Source organism: Rhipicephalus microplus, chromosome 7, assembly GCF_043290135.1.
Source record: "Rhipicephalus microplus isolate Deutch F79 chromosome 7, USDA_Rmic, whole genome shotgun sequence".
In the NCBI taxonomy this organism is placed as follows: domain Eukaryota; kingdom Metazoa; phylum Arthropoda; class Arachnida; order Ixodida; family Ixodidae; genus Rhipicephalus; species Rhipicephalus microplus.
The window spans coordinates 162,011,834-162,026,695 of record NC_134706.1 but is presented as its reverse complement, the minus strand read 5'-3'; the positions used below and the strand labels follow the sequence as shown (position 1 = coordinate 162,026,695).

The 14,862-nt window shown below is 47.2% G+C and overlaps 1 protein-coding gene across 2 annotated transcripts in view; it reads right to left on the bottom strand.

The window, feature by feature from the left end:
* Window positions 1-14,862, bottom strand: part of LOC119179655 (deoxyribonuclease TATDN1) — a 103,680-nt gene that overhangs the window by 7,745 nt on the left and 81,073 nt on the right. The window lies entirely within an intron of this gene.

Sequence of the window (14,862 nt, the reverse complement as noted above, 5' to 3'; positions counted from 1 at the left end):
CCTAAATGTGACAGGTCTCGCAATATGCCAAAGCGCCATGTAGTGTCATATGCCTTTTCTATATCAAGGAACACAGAAAGAAAAAATTGCTTATGAACAAAAGTGTCGCGAATTTGTGCCTCGATATGGACAAGGTGGTCAGTGGTGGACCAAGCCTCTCGAAACCCACACTGGTATGGGTCAAGTAGGCCAATAATTTCAAGGAAATGCATCAAGCGCCTGTTAATCATTTTCTCAAAGACCTTGCAAAGACAGCTGGTTAACGCTATTGGCCTATAGCTGGAAACTGAGGTCAGGTCCTTGCCTTGTTTTGGGATTGGGATAACGATAGCTTCCTTCCAGGCTGACGGCAGCTCACCGGAAGACCATATCGCATTATACAGAGAGAGGAGAGCTTTCTGGGTTTCAGTGGGCAGGTGTTTTAACATTTCATATGGCACACGGTCTGGGCCTGGGGTAGATTTACTGCAGTAGGTAAATGAGGCTTCTAGTTCAGCCAAACAGAAAGGTTCATTATATGCCTGATGTGTTATGGACTTGCGCTCTAATCTCTGTTTTTCTTATTTTAGTTTTGTATCCTCGGAATGTTTCACTATAGTGTGATGAGCTGGAGAACTGTTCGAAGTGTGCTCCGAGAGTGTTAGCCTGGTCTTCCAAACTGTCCCCTTGTGTGTTCACTAGAGGAAGGGAATGTGCTTTTCGTCCTGCCACCTTACCAACCATGTTCCAGACTCTTGCCTGATCTGTGTTTGTTTGTTTGTTGTTTGTTTATTAATACTGTCAACCCCAGCTGGGGTTTTTACAGGAGTGGAAAACAAATGAAAGAAATGGTCATGAAATACGTTACAAAATAGAGACATACAGCGAACACAGGTATTTACACTAAAAGACAAAGTTAAACACAGGCATGTGCACTTGCATTCTGCGCATAGAAAACAACAATTAACAAAGCGAGAGGCAATATACATTGACATCGTGAATTATGACGCACCTATTTCGGAGAAAATAAGCGATAATTAATGCCTTAATTAATAAGCGAAAATAAGCATGAATTAATGCCTGAAATTTGTGCCAACTTCCCCTTCTCGCCTGTCGGGGCGTCCTCCTTCTTTGCGACTTAACGTTCTTAAAGTTTACAAGATTCTCGGCAGTCGGCAAGTTTCTAAGCAACTTCCATGCCTGATTTTGTTTTTTTCACGCATCTTGGCACTCATTATTCCACCATGGAACTCGTCATTTGCCTGACGGTCCACATGTTTGGGGAATACATTTCGTTGCTGCATCAACCAAGAAAGCTGTAAAGTAGCACACAGCATCCTCTATGCTTTACGCCGCCATGTCAGTCCAAGTAAACAGAGTCATTTTTTCAAATTTTTCTCAATCGGCTTTGTCGGTGAGCAATTTGGGGATCTGTGCAGGACATGTATTTGTCATTGATGTGCTGATAACGATAGGAAAATGGTCACTACCATATGGACCATTAATGACTTCAAATTTAAGTAAAGGCAGGAGTGATGGGGATGTTATGCTGAGGTCTATTGCTGAGTACGTATTGTTAGTAATGTTATATTATGTTGGCTCTTTCCGATTCAAGAGGCACGCACCGGAAGAATAAAGGAACTGTTCAATCAGGCAACCGCGCGCATCGGAGGGAGAGTCACCCCAGAGGCTACCATGTGCATTAAAATCTCCTAAGACAAGGTAGGGTTCTGGAAGTTCGTCTATGAGGGACTAGAACTAATGCTTTTCAAGACGGTCTTGTGGAGGTATGTATAGAGAGCAGATGGTGATAAGCTTATTTAAAAGAACAGCTCGAACAGCCACCACCTCAAGGGATGTTTGTAGTGGTATGTGTGTGCATGCAATCCCTTGATTGACTATAATGGCAACACCACTGGATGGCACAATGGCATCATTCTGGTCCTTTCGAAAGATAATGTAATTGCATAGAAAGCTAGTGTGTTTTGGTTTCAAGTGTGTTTCTTGCACACACGGCACTTTTGGTGTATGTTCGTGTAAGAGCTCCTGGATATTGTCGAGGTTTCTCAGCAGTCCTCTGATGTTCCACTGTAGTATTTGTGTCATTTTAGTGTTGCATGAAGCTGTGTGTAAAAAAGTTTTGCCTTAGGTTACAGGGCCTTTTGGGGGCCCCGTAATTCGGGTTTTTCCTTTCTTGGCCTGCTCCAAAGAGTTGCGCCTATCCTTCGGCGTCTGAGGCGAAGGATAGGCGCAATCTACCACCCCTTGTGAGGTGGTAGATGGTGCCTGCTCGGCAGGACCATTCACAGAACTTTTGGACCTAACTGCGCTTGCAGTGGTCCGAGGTTCAGCAGACACGACGGGTCTGCCGGCCCTGCTTGTGAGGTGGCGGAGCAGTACAGGATGCTCCAGCCGGGGGCGCTGGTGGCACGACCGCGGCCACACTCTGTGTGACATTCACGGGTGCAGAAACATGTGGCGCGGCGCCCCGGCGCGTCACATCTGCAAAGGAGAGATACGAGGGGTTGTGCAGTGGAAAACTTTTACGTGCCTCTTGGAATGAGAAATTGAATTTGACCTTGAGTTCTACTATTTGCTTCTTTTTTTTTCCTTGTGGGGCATGATCGTGAGTAGACAGGGTGATTTCCTTCACAGTTCGAACAATGAGTGGCTTCTCAGGTGCAGTCATCCGATATGTGTTGAGTGGAAGCACACGTTGTGCAAGTGGCTCGCTCTTTGCAACTCTGCTACCCGTGACACTTGAAACATCGGAGCTTGACACTTGAAACGTTGACACTTGAAACATCGACGAAGATTGGGGTATACGGTCTCCCACGGAGCTCACAGTAGCCGGTTTCAATTGATTCTGGTAAGTCACTAGTACCAAAGGTGACAATTATGTGTTTGGTGGGTGTTTCTTTCTTGTCTCGTCGTATAATAATTCTCTGTACCTTGACTACATTCTGGTCTTGCCAGCCTTCTAAAAGTTCACTTTCTGAGAGTTGAAGAAGGTCATCATTAGAAATGACGCCGCGGACAGTGTTCATGGACCTGTGTGGGCCCACAAAAACAGGAGTTTCTCTAAACGCTACAAGTTTAGACAGCTTCTCATATTGAGCTTTGTCACGAATCTTTGTGACTTTATAGCCTGGGCCTATTGCTTCCGTAAGAGTTTTCGACACAAGAAAAGGTGAAATAGTACGCAATGTCTTCTTTTCGTTCTGGCTATTAATAACATAGTACTTTGGGAAGGTTGGTTTTGGTGTGTTGAGCATGAAAGTTTTTTTGGTGCGCCACTTTTTCAGGGAGCGATCAGGAAGTGGGGGAAAAGCATTTGCCATAAATTTACTATAAAGTTTGGCAGCGGTGCCAGCCGCCCATCACCGAGCCCAACAAGGGAATGTGGCAGGATATGCTGGGCAAGTCCTGTGGACGCCAGCTGTACAGCGCTGCTATAACCTAATATGGAATAGCCAAGGCTGGGTATCCCACACAAAGTTAACCCTTGCCGCCAGGAAATTTGGAAGTAGATGGAAAAGAGAAGATGACAGGACAGATAAAAGTGAGAGATAAAGACGAAGATGTAGGGAGAGCGAGATAGGAAAAGGCGACTGCCGATTTCCCCTGACTGGGTCAGCCCAGAGGTGCCGTCTACGTGAAGCCAGGGCCAAAGGAGTGTGTTGCCTCCTCCGGGGGGCTTTAAAGATCCAAGCACCCAGCATCAGCTCAACCCCCATGATCCCCTTTTCCGCGGACACGGCTCAGCCACGCACGGCTAGGCGTGGGAGGGAGTCGAAACCCCCCCGTTAGCTCGGGTCCGTGGTGTCGCTACACACCAAACACCTGCGTAAGCAGACGCTCCTGCGGGGGGGGGGGGGTATTTATAGCTGAACAGATGACGCAGTCGTCTGCGCACATTTTCATGTTAGCTGAAACTGTTGAAGGCAAATCATTAATATAAATTAAGAACAGAAGGGGCCCAAGGACGGATCCTTGTGGCACACCTGAGGTTACTGGGAGCGGGCAAGATGTTGTGCTATTAGTAAGAACAGTTTGAGAGTGCTTTGTTAGGAATGCCTTTATTCATTCGAGAATATTGGGATCAATGTTCAACTGACCAAGTTTAACTATTAATCTTTTATGGGCTATTTTGTCAAATGCTTTGGCATAATCTAAATAGATAGCGTCAGTCTGAACGTTGATGTCAAGTTTAGTGTGCAAATCGTGAAGGAAAATGGCTAGTTGGGTTTCGCATGGTATACCTCTGCGGAAACCATGCTGTGAAGGGTTAAAGAACCGGAACGAGTCTAGATGATTCATGATGTGAGAGTATATGACGTGTTCCATAAGCTTGCAAGGTACACTGGTTAATGAAATGGGTCGGTAGTTAAGTGGAGAGTTTTTGTTACTGGCTTTGTAGATTGGAAGGACCTTTCCCACTTTACAATCCTCGGGTAAGGTGGAATTGGCAGGAGACTGTGAAAATAACAAACATAGATAGGCAGCAGAGATACATTTAGTGTTTTTAAGGGACATTGATGTGATTTCATCAATACCCACAGATGAGGAGAGTTTGGTGTTTTCAATCCGAGAAACTATACTGCAGACAGAAAGAACAACAGGTGGCATTTTTTAGATTCAATGAGGCTGGAGGGAACTAAATAAGAAAAAGGCGTATCAATATCTACAATATTTCCACGTGCATAGCTGCATTTAGCGGCGAGATAGCGACGACAACGAAGAACGCAGATTTGCTCAAGAGTTGCAGCGCAGGCGAGTGAAGAAGACGACAATCTTAGCAGCCTTCTCTAAAAGCGTCTCTACAAGTTCCGCTGTCCGTGTTTTTAAATAAACCACCGGTAATTTATAACCCACGACACTGGTGGAGGAGCTGGGTACTACCACCTCATGATCAGCACCCCTGTGAGAAGCCCGGAGTCCAGCCCTACGAGACAGCCGCGCGTGGAGACGCCTGTGCACCGCTCAAGCCGTCGCCTTCAAGGTCTTGAACCAGAATTTGGCCTTTTAGAGGGAGCAACACTTGCAACAGCCACCCCTACTCAAGAAATGGCAAGGAGTCCTGCACAGGTGACAGTCCAGAATATGCACATTCCTGAACCATTTCAAGGCCGGCCGAACGAAGATGCGCAAGACTGGCTTGAGCAGTTTGAACGGGTAGCTAAATCGAACTACTGGAATCTCGGTGGAAAGCTCTTCCACGTATACTTCGCCCTTGAAGACGGCGCGAAGACGTAGACGAAGACGGGAGGCAACATTGACGACATGGGAGGAGTTTTGTCGTCGGTTTCTTGACACCTTCAGTAACGCAGACCAACGCGAAAACGCAGAACGCCTTCTTGAAGGACGCACCCAACAGCTGCATGAAAGCGTTGCCATGTTTGCTGAGGATATGGTGCGTCTGTGCCACCGCGCGGACCCCAACATGCCCGAGGCTCAAAAGCTAAGCCATCTTATGAGGGGCGTCAAAGAGCAGCTATTTGTTGGTCTTGTGCACAATCCGCCAACAACAGTGGACAAGTTCACCAGGGAGGCCACCGCGATAGAGCGTGCGCTGCAGCAACGGTAGCAACAGTCTGATCGCCCGGCCACCGGCGCAGCTGCAGGCGCGGCCGCACTTACTGCAAACGACAAGTTTTCTCTACGCCACCTGATTAGACAGATCGAGCGTGAGGAGATCGCAAAGGAGAACGCAAAATACACATTGCAGTCACAGGCGCCCCCACGGTAGCTACGGTAGCCTCCGTCGCTGAAGTCGTTCGCCATGAACTTCAACAAGCGTTTGCCTCTCCTCAGCAATATTCCGCTCCACCGTACCGTCCAAACTCGTGTACCTACGCAGACGCTGTGCGTGGTCCATTGGCTCCAGAAGTATCTTACCAGCCGAACGGATACAGCTATGCAGACGCTGTTTGTCGACCCACGCCCATGCCAGCGCCGCAGTACCTCGAACCGTATCCTGTGGCAGCCTGAGCTCAGCAGGATTCTGTAAGGCGACCCTATATGCGGAAGACCGACATATGGCGCACTGCAGATCACCGACCACTCTGCTACAACTGTGGAAAGCCAGGGCACATTTACCGTTTTTGCCCACATCGCCGAGCTGAATACCGCGGTAGTGGACCTACAGCTACGCGCCGACAGTTCGACGAAAGCCGTGCCCCCGTCGATGACGACCAGGCTGGCAGGCGGGAAGGCTCTTCTACCTTCCGGACGCGCTCACCATCCCCGGCTCGCTTTGGTTCACCAAGCCGCCGTAGTTTCGTTGACGCCGTGAGAGGTCGGTCTCCCAGCCCACGGCGGAGAAACTGAAAGCAGCGACCTCTGGGGGGAAGGTTGCAAGCCGTCGAATTGCTGAAAATCCCCCACTGCAGCCGAAACACGTGAGAGACGACGATGAAGACTCCGCCAAGAAAACTGTGACTGCCGACCACGCTGTGACAATTGACGGCGTTGAAGTGACGGCTTTAGTCGATACAGGTGCAGACTTCTCCATAATGAGTGAACGAATGGCAGACGAACTCAAGAAAATCAAGATGGAATGGACAGGCCCTTATATCTTAAATGCTGGAGGCCAGATAATGTCTCCCACGGGAAAATGTACAGCAAGACTCACGATTGAGAATGTGGCTTTTGTAGCCACATTTCTGATCCTACCGGAGTGCCGCAAACCTATGATACTGGGAATGGACTTCTCAAGAGAGTAGGGTGCTGCGGTCAACATACGCGATGATGTGATGACATTCGCCGCTGACAAGTCTGTGACTCATGATCCAGACCAAGAACCCAGGGTGTAACGTGTGGTCAACGACCACGTCTGCGTGCCACCACTGTCATGTAGTCTTGTATCCGTGTGTTGCGGCGTGCACTGTAATGAAGACGCCATAGCCGAACGCATCACTGCCCTTCTTTTTCGCCAAGGCATCGCCATCGCTCGCGGCATCGTCAGCTTAGTGGATGGGCACGCAGAGGTGCTTCTGACCAACTTCACGAATGAGCGCCGGCACATCGGTAAAGGCACGGCTGTGGCGTACCTCGAAGAGCTCGACTACTCTCACGACTGTCTTCTAATGCAAAGGGAAGCCACAGCTCAATCACCTCCACATACACCACCAGTCGATATCGGTCCGAGTCTAACACCGACTGAAAGATGCCGTCTTATGGAGCTGCTCGACCAGTTCAAGGACTGCTTCTCGTCGACATCACGAGTGGGTCGAACGCCTCTCACTAAGCATAGCATCATTACGGAAGACACAGCGAGACCGATCCGACAGAACCCATATCGCATCGCTCAGAAAGAACGTGAGGTAATCCAGCAGCAAGTCAAGAAGATGCTAGAGGATGATGTAATCCAACCATCAAAGAGTCCTTGGGCATCACCAGTGGTACTTGTGAAAAAGAAAGATGGCAGCTTGCGTTTCTGCATCGATTATCATAGGCTGAACTATGTTACAAAAAAGACGTTTATCCATTACCACAAATCGATGACTCTTTGGACAGGCTACGGCATGCGCGCTACTTCTCGTCAATAGACCTTAAATGTGGATACTGGCAAATAGAAGTAGATGAGCGCGACCGAGAAAAGACCGCCTTCGTGATGCCAGACGGGCTTTATGAATTCAAAGCCCTCCCTTTCGGTCTATGCTCAGCCCCAGCCACGTTTCAGAGACTAATGGATACCATTCTGTCCGGCCTGAATTGGAAAACATGCCTTGTGTACCTCGACGACGTGATCGTTTTTTCGGGCACGTTTGAAGAGCATCTAAAGCGGCTACTGTCAGTCCTTCAAGGCTTATGGTCCGCTGGACTCACACTCAAACCGGAAAAATGCCACTTCGGCTTCGAAGAATTCCAGTTCCTGGGACACGTGATCAGTCGCAAAGGTGTGAAGCCTGACCCAGATAAAACGGCAGCCATCGCAAAATTCACAAGGCCTGTTGATAAGAAAGCAGTCAGGCATTTTCTGGGTCTGTGCGCCTACTACCGGCGATTTATAGCAGGCTTTGCACACATCCCCTCTCCACTCACCCGACCTACAAGGGAAGACGTTGCGTTTGTATGGGGTGAAGAGCAAGAAGCTTCGTTCAACGAGCTGCGACAGTGTCTACAAACTCCACCCATCCTGGCTCACTTCGACGAGGATGCACCAACAGCCATCCATACAGACGCCAGCATTGTGGGCCTGGGTGCTGTTCTTGTCCAATGCCAAGATGGCGTAGAAAGAGTAGTTGCATACGCTAGCAGAACGTTGACACGCGCCGGGTCCAACTACTCAAGAACGAAGAAGGTGTGTCTGGCAGTCGTTCAGGCAGTTGCGAAGTTACGCCCGTACTTATATGGCCGCGCTTTCCAAGTCGTAAGCGACCATCACTCTCTTTGTTGGTTGACCAACATGAAAGACCCATCTGTACGTTTAGCATGATGGAGCTTACAGCTCCAAGAGTATGACATGGTCGTAGTTTACAAGTCCGGAAGGCAACACTTAGACGCCGAATGTTTGTCAAGGTCACCGATTGAATCACCGGCTAAAGAGGATGATGAATTCACACGTTTTTTTAGGAGTTTTTGATGCAGCTATCATTTCTCAGCAACAACAAGATGATCGGGAGCTCAACTCGCTTATAGAATTCTAGAACAGACGAGCCGCCAATGCACCAAGAGTGTTTTCGAAGAACTTATCGTCATTTTGTTTGCGGGACGGAATTCTGTACAAAAAGAATTTTTCATTAACATGTAGAAACTATCTGCTGGTAGTTCCTGGAGCTCTCCGCAGCAAAATTTTACAAGCCTGCCATGACGAAGCCACTGCGGGCCACTTCGGTTTCACAAGAACACTGACACCCATCAAAAAAAAATAATCCTGGCCAAGAATCGCAGCAGAGATGAAACATTACGTCCGAACATGCATTGACTGTCAGCGGCGCAAGGTACCACCTGTCAAACCCGCTGGGCTATTACATCCCGTGCCCGTGCCAGAAACCCCGTTTTCTCAAATCGGATTAGATCTGCTGGGCCCATTCCCTACATCGGACAGCGGCAACAAATGGGTTATAGTGGCGACGGACTACCTCACCCGATACACGAAGACCAAGGCAATCATGAGTGGCACTGCAGCTGAAGCGGCCCAGTTCTTCATTGAGAACATTGTCCTCAGACATGGTGCTCCAGCTGTCGCCATAACAGACAAAGGTACCACGTTTATAGCTGAGCTTTTGCGCACTGTGCTTACGCTCAGTGGCACAGTACACAGGAAGACGACAGCTTACTACCCACAAACGAATGGGCTTACAGAACGACTTGAAAAGACAATCGCTGACATGCTTTGCATGCACGTCGACGTGGAACACAAGAATTGGGACCGAATATTGCCGTACATCACATTCGCGTATAATACAGCGCTCCAGGAAACAACAAAAATGACGCCGTTCGCACTAATTCATGGCAGAAAAGTTACTACAATGCTGCCTTACGATTGCAATGATTCAGAGACAGACGCCGCAGACTTTACTGAGCGCGCCGAGGAAGCTAGGCATCTTGCCCGCGTCAGAATAATGAACCAGCAGCAACTTGACGCCCAACGGTACAATCTTCGCCATCGATTCGTCATTTATCAACCAGGAGATAGAGCCTGGGTTTGGTTTCCTATACGACGACGAGGCCTCTCAGAGAAACTCCTACGCCGATACTTCGGACCCTACAAGGTTTTGCACCGTCGTTGCGACGTGACGTACGAAGTCGTGCCCGACGCCTCCTCCTGTTCGAAACGTCGCCAGCATCTGCCTGAGACAGTGCACGTGGTCCGCATGAAACTTCACTACTCTCAGTGATGTAAACACCCGCGGGCCGTATCTCTACCTGTTGAGCATCGGGACGACGCTCACTCTGGCGGGAGGGTAATGCCGCGTGCATAGCTGCATTTAGTGGCGAGAGAGCGACGACAACGAAGAATGCGGATTTGCTCGAGAGGCGCAGCGCAGGCGAGTGAAGAAGACGACAATCTTAGCGGCCTTCTCTGAGAGCGTCTCTACAAGTCCCGCTGTCCGTGTTTTTAAATAAACCCCCTGTAATTTATAACCCGGGACAATATAAACAGATGAAAAAATGGCATTAAATTGATGAGAACATTCAGCATCGAACAAAACTACATCGAGCTCGTTCGTAAAGCTTCTTGTGTGAGCACTGTGAGGGTTAATTACTTCCCAAAACTTTTTAGGATTATTTTCTAATAGTTTGGGAAGTTTAAGATGGAAAACGGTATATTAAGCAGTTCGAGTTTCTTTGAAATAAGAATTTTCAGCGGCATAGTATTTTTCCCACGCGTGCGCACTGTTTATGAGTTTAGCTGCACGATAAAGCTGCTTCTCTTTGTTTTCTATCTTTTGGGCGATCTTGTGAACGATGGTTTTTGAGAGTTAGAGTGGAAAGTGACTATAGTTTTAGACGGTCCAGTTGTCCTTAATGCTTCGACTTTGAAAGTCCACTTCAAACAGAGGATAAAACTTGATTAAATCGTCATTGATTGCTTGATAGTCACCTTTATCATAAAGGCGAATGGTCTTTACAAAGGCGTGGCGAGGAACTGACGCAAACTGAAATATGGCTTGGATAACCTTATGGTCACTAATTTCTTTGATGTAAGTAATGGATGATAAGCATTTGGGACTGTTTAGTATTAAATCCAAAGTGTTTGCAGATTCCTGCGTGATGCATGTCGGTTCGGAGACCAATTGCGTAAGGTTGAAATTAAGGCAAACGTCAATGAAGTTGATTGCTTTGGAGTAGCTTATAGTGGAGACCTGATTACACCAGTCATTACTTGGGTAGTTAAAGTCGCCAAAAAGCACAACAGTGGCATTACTGTGTGCTGTAAGACGCTGGCTTAGCATATCATTCAGTTTTTCTGGAAAGTGTGGGCTGTGTCGTGGTGGTCTGTAACATACGCCAAGTAAGAGTGTTTTCGGTCTAGCCGGACATAAAACCGTAATATTTCTACGTCAGTCACGACATTATTAATGGAGCATGACAGCTTCCGACTAGCAGCAGTGAGCACGCCTCCCCCTCGGGAGTCCTCGCGGTCTTTCCGGAAAATATTTAAATTTGGCAAGTCAGCGAGAAGTTCGATGTCGTTGACATCATTAGACAGCCAAGTCTCTGTGAGTACCAGCAGGTTACTAGCAGAAGGCGATACAAGATTTGATAAGGCCTCTCTTTTCGGTAAAAAGCTACGTATCTTTGTGAAAATGATAGAAAAGGACACATCATTTGAAGAGGCGGTTTTTGCGTGACAGGGCATTTTCTGTTTACGAGGTGATTGCTAGATAGTAGATTTTTTTATCATTTGGGAAGGTGAGTAAAAAATGTAACGGTACGGCCCGATGTATAGCGTTTTGTACCGCAGAGAAAAGGGAGCTGCTTTAGATTTAGCAAACGCAAGAAGGTGTTTTTGCACAGTACGGACTGCAGTAGAAAAATACTCTCCCACACTGTATTCTGTGCCCTTGAATTTGTGGCGACAGGAAGGGATTGCAGATTTAGTCTTGCAAAAGGTAAACTTAACTATTATAGGACGACGTCAGTTTTTGCTGAATTTACCTAGACAGTGTGCACGGTCCATAAAGCTTTAACAACAGTTAAAGATTTGGGTAGCTATACATTTCAGTGCAGCTGTGCGCACTTACAGTCAATTTGATGCTTTTTCTGTGGTGTCCGGCCGAACGCCGCAGACAATTTAGGGTCGATAATGGCAGGCGCACGAAATAGATAAAATGCATGTGGCTTATGAGGACCAGCCACGCAACGATGAACATAAGGCAATAAACCTGGCTTGCTACTCACAAACTTGCTTGCTCCTTTTCACATGAACCCAGGCTGACACAACTATTGGTGACGAGGATGAGATTTGAAACGAAATTCATCAATTTCTAAGCCAAGTTTCTCTGAAATTCGCTTAGTGAAGAAGACAGTCTTTTAAATGCGAAGCATTTCTTAGCGAAGTTTGGCGATCTTGAGCGTATCTATCTAGCCGCCTACGATTTTTAGCTCTCATGGCCCTTTCGATAATGGTACTGATACCAAAATGGTATGGCATAGCATAATTGTATCATGAGCATAAGTGACTAGTCATAACATGAAAATCATGTCATGTATGTCTTAATGTCACGATTTACATTTAATGGTCTTGCTGCCCAAGTGGTGGTTTCATTCCCATGACATATTGCAAAAGTCGTATGATATGACATGACTGCATGGCGAACACAAGCGACAGACCCTAACATAGAAAACATGACATGCGTGTCACGTAACGACATGACCACGCTCACGATGCCCTCGCGGCCGTTTCACTAGCTTTACGTGTACCGAATTTGGAGTTACGTGATGTGAATGCATGTCAAAGTAATATGACTGGTGTAAACATGATAATCATGACATGTGTCATGTAAAAATTTACTACATGCTACAATGATAATGTAACATGTAGTAGCTGTTTTATTCAGCTGATGGCGGTGAACTACTCGTCATTGCTCAATTTAAACATATTTAAGCTGCGTGTTTGACTGAGCGTTTTTACGTATAGGTCTTGCAAGCAACACCCACCGCTAAGCTAGCAGGCTGACGTGTTGCGATGCTAGGATCTAAGTCGTGAGTTCAGTTCCCCCTTACGCCAGCTGCATTTCCATAGGAGAGAAATGTAATAACACTGTGTTAAGATTTAGGTGCGAGAATGGCAGAGGGGGCGTGTTTCGTTTTGCATATTTCAAGCGTATGGTGAATAACACTCAATGTAAACACAAGTGCGCTCGGAGTGCGTGCAACCTCTGTTCGTTGTCATTGTTGCACCTTAAACTTCAAATCAATTTAGGTGCTCGTTAAAAAAATCCAGGGGCTGGAATTAATCTATAGTCTCACACCACGGTGTGCCTCCTAATGATATCATGGCTTTGGCTCGTAAAATATTACAACCTTGCATGCACCTCAGCCGTGGGCAAAGTTATACAGCTGCTACTTTGAAAACGAGTTGAAAAAAAAACCAAAGCGGCAATAAAATTTTTAATGGTTTCAAGAAATCAGAAGTGGTTACCAGGGGCCAATCTCGGCGTAACCATAAATCAGCTTGGTCATAGTGGATATTGTATATTATGACAAAGACCCAAGTGAGCTGTGAAAATAACCAAAGTGACACTCGAATCAGTGAACACGCTGCGTAATCAGGCGTAGAAATTTGCATAGAAAGGAAACATGCACGGCATGTTTCGTTTCGGTAATAAACATTGCTTCTTGCTCAGAAACTTGTCTGCTCCTTTTCGCATGAACCCTCACAGAATCAACATCTGTAAACTGGGAAGCACAGTTGAGCAAAAAGATGGGTACTCACTCAGGCTCACTTAAAAAATATATTTTGCTCTGAGTGCTAACTCAGACTCACCAAAATTTTCTTGAATTAGACTGGCTCAGACTCGGTAAACTTTTTCTCAATTGGGCTCATTTGGATTCAAACTCACCAACGTATTGCTGCTCAGCCAAATTCGCTCGCTCAGACTCATGGCTTGACATGAGTATGAGTGAGTCGACTCATCAGTCTGCGCGCATAAAATTCGCTTTTCTGTTTATAGCGTAAGTGCTCCTCAACTACAATATGTTACATAATTGGTGCTCTACGATACACCTTTTAATCTTTTACCTTTAAAGGAGCACTGACATCAAATTTCAAGATCGAGATATGCCCATTATTCGATCACTTGGTATGCATAGGTCTTCTTGGCCAAATTTGAATGGCGTCTGTCGCGTCGAAGTTATTTTGTTTCAACATCAAACAGCGTAGAAAAGCTAAGGAGAAAAACTAAAAGTAGGCTGCCCTGCGACATCGACACTAGAGCTACATGTTCGGTGTGATACATTCCAAAAATATTATCCCGAGTGATGATACGATAGTAATGACGTCGACGATCTCCGAGTGTGTTTGAAGCCGACTCCCAGCCATGCTCTCACTAGTGGCTCTTCTCGCTGTGTTGAAGAGTGCGTGCGATTCATCATGTTGCATGGACTGATTTGAGTTGTGCTCCACTGCGTGTGAGTACGATCATTCAGAGCGACAATACGTGCCAGAATGTTGGGGAGACAGGGCGTAGTGAGAACCTGCACGTCGAAGCGCGGAAAAAGCGGGAAGTGCGTGACGTTTCACGCTTTTCCAAGCCACGAACCTCAATGCAGCCAGTGGGTTGACTTCGTATGCGCCGTTGAACAGAGGGACTGGGTGCCTGTGAAGAACAGCCGGATTTGCTCCCTTCACTTTGCAGCGAGCTGCTACAGGGTAAATCCTGTTTTGGCGAACCAGTTGAGTTTCACTGGCAGTACGGGACCTCTACTCGAGGCCAGTGTTGTTTTTATCGTGTGCCATGCTGCAGCTGAAAGCCGCGATTCACTCGCCAAACGTCCGCGACATGAGGTGCATAGTTCGTGTTCCTGAGCTCCAACCCATAATAGGGCCGGGACTGATAAATACATTGCATTTAACGCAGAGCTTGTCAAGCAAGGATCGTCGCGAATCGCGGCGATACCCAATTCCAAGTCGCTGTCATCATCACTTGACGATGTTGACTGCGGCGACGGCGAGGATGATGATGTTGGCGACGGAGGCACATCTACGCCTTCAGAGAGCTGGACTGACTGACTACGTGCGCTTCTAGCAGACGAAACGCCAGTGTGACGTCACCATTTTTTTGTGAAAGCAGCATCAGCTGTGCAGCGGCCTCGACGTGGCCGTGAGATAGCGCTGCCAGCACTACAATTTGACGAGCTTTCCACCCATATTGAACCGCATTCGGTAGCAAATATATTATTCAATATTACAGATACTCATTCGTCACT